The sequence below is a fragment of the Octodon degus genome, unplaced genomic scaffold (assembly GCF_000260255.1).
Source record: "Octodon degus isolate 3935 unplaced genomic scaffold, OctDeg1.0 scaffold00289, whole genome shotgun sequence".
NCBI classification, from domain to species: Eukaryota; Metazoa; Chordata; class Mammalia; order Rodentia; family Octodontidae; genus Octodon; species Octodon degus.
In genome coordinates, this window is record NW_004524865.1 from 131,089 (window position 1) to 133,514 (window position 2,426).

Below are 2,426 nucleotides of genomic sequence, written 5' to 3' on the forward strand. Positions count from 1 at the left end.
TGAGCAGAATATATTTATTGGGGAAAAGAAAGTTCCTGTCCTAGAGAGGGACAGGTGAGGGGAGGGTGCTGAGGAGGTTGTCCCCGGGAAGCTGAAGAGACCATACTCTTAAGTGAAATAAATCAGATCCACACATGTGCAAATACTGCATTGTCTCCATAGTGTAAGAAGCTAAAAGAATAAATAAAAGCTGAAAGGTGGCACCAGGGAGATGGCTCAGTAGAATAAGCACCTCCCTGGCAAGTGAAAGGGTCTGAGTTCAATCCCCAGTTCCACCCCACCAAAAAAAAAAAAAGCAAGCTGAAAGGTACAATAGATACTGTGAAAAGGGAATGAATCTGTTCAAAGAAATAAATTACTTCAGACCGGAGCGAGCAACATGGCGAAGACCGGGGAAAAGAGTGGAGGCAGCAGGAAGAAAGGCTTGAAAAGGAAAGCCGCTGTAGCAGACCCTCAAGAGGCTGCAGTCGCCCGGGATGGCGCAATGGAAGGCGTGGTCCAGCCCCCGAAAGTGACTGCCTTCCCCCCAGGCTTCAGCATTTCGGAAATTAAGAACAAGCAGCGGCATCACTTAATGTTCACACGGTGGAAACAGCAGCAGCAAAAGGAAAAGTTGATTGCTAAGAAAAAACTTAAAAAAGAGAGAGAAGCTCTTGGTGATAAGGCTCCACCAAAACCAGTTCGAAGACTATTGACAACCAACGAGTCTATGATGAGACTACAGTAGACCCTAATGATGAGGAGGTTGCTTATGATGAAGCTACAGATGAATTTGCTCCTTACTTCAACAGAGAAACTTCTCCCAAGATTCTCATCACAACATCAGATAGACCCCATGGGAGAACGGTAAAACTCTGCCAGCAGCTCTCAACAGTTACACCCAACTCACATGTTTATTATAGAAGAGGACTGTCTCTGAAAAAAATTATTCCACAGTGCATCTCAAGAGATTTCACCAATCTAATTGTAGTTAATGAAGATCGTAAAACACCAAATGGACTTATTTTAAGTCACTTGCCAAATGGTCCAACTGCTCATTTTAAAATGAGCAGTGTTCGTCTTCAAAAAGAAATTAAGAGAAGGGGCAAGGACCCAACAGAACATGTACCTGAAATAATTTTGAATAACTTTACAACAAGATTGGGTCATTCAATTGGGCGTATGTTTGCTTCTCTTTTTCCCCATAATCCTCAATTTATTGGAAGACAGATTGCCACATTCCACAATCAGAGGGATTACATTTTCTTCAGATTTCATAGGTACATATTCAAGAGTGAAAAGAAAGTGGGAATTCAAGAACTTGGACCACATTTTACCTTAAAATTAAGATCTCTTCAGAAAGGAACCTTTGATTCTAAATACGGAGAGTATGAATGGGTCCATAAGCCCCGGGAAATGGATACAAGTCGAAGAAAATTCCATTTATAAAGTACTATAGAAATAAATACTAGATTTTGCTGGAAAAAAAAGAAATAAATTATTTCAGTGAGAAGGAAAGGGCAGAGAGAGAGAGAGAGAGAGAGAGAGAGAGAGAGAGAGAGAGAGATACAGGGTCCCTCAGATGACTGCACTGTGCCTTTCTGCTGATCTATGGGAACAAGCAGTTAATGCTTAAATTTTTTTCTCTTCTTAATTTCTTCCTTTGTCTGTCTCTTTTCTTCTCTTTTTTTAAAAATATATTTGGTATAGGGTCTCACTATGCAGCTCAGACTCCTAATGATCCTCGTGTTTTCAGCCTCTCCAGCACTTGGATTACAGGTGCACACTACCACACCCAGTCCCAGCCTCTGGATCAGCCTGCCCACAGATAGGGCTGGTGTGGCATGTGATGCCAGGGATCAAATCCTGGTCCCTGCACTTGCCTAAGTGGGAGCTTAGTCCACTGGCCTATCTCACCAGCCCTCTTCTTATTTTCTTATATCTTTTTTCCATTTTGCATGCTTACATCTGGTAATCTAAACAACTAATTTGAAGACAATGGTATACAATACAACAAATATTGTTGAATTTATATTATTTTGTTTAGTGAAATTTTGTATCATGTCCAATTTTTTTAGTCTTACCATAGTTTTGTATCCTCTTTTAAAAAAAAAAAGAAAGAAGAAAGAAAGTTAATGTGATTTGGACGCTAGTTTTAAATGACTTAAAGCAAATTGTGTCTCCCTTTGCCCTCTTCACCGACCTTCCCTCATGTGGCAGCCTCCATTCAACTCTGTTTCTATGAAATTTATGTTTTTAACCACACATTTCAGTGATATCAAGCAGGAACTGTCTCTCTGTTCCTGGCTTATTTCACTAAGCATGAGGTCTTCCAGTTTCACCCTTGCTGTCACAAATGACAGAATTCCTTATTTTGTTAATGTCTGGGTAGTGTTCATTCCACTGTACATGCACCCCATAGTTCCTTCACTCTGTGCTTCTGCTGA

At 40.7% G+C, this 2,426-nt stretch overlaps 1 pseudogene; it reads left to right on the top strand.

The window, feature by feature from the left end:
- The first annotated feature begins 379 nt into the window (after positions 1-379).
- Positions 380-1,442, top strand: LOC101578899 (annotated as a pseudogene).
- The last annotated feature ends 984 nt before the right edge of the window (positions 1,443-2,426 follow it).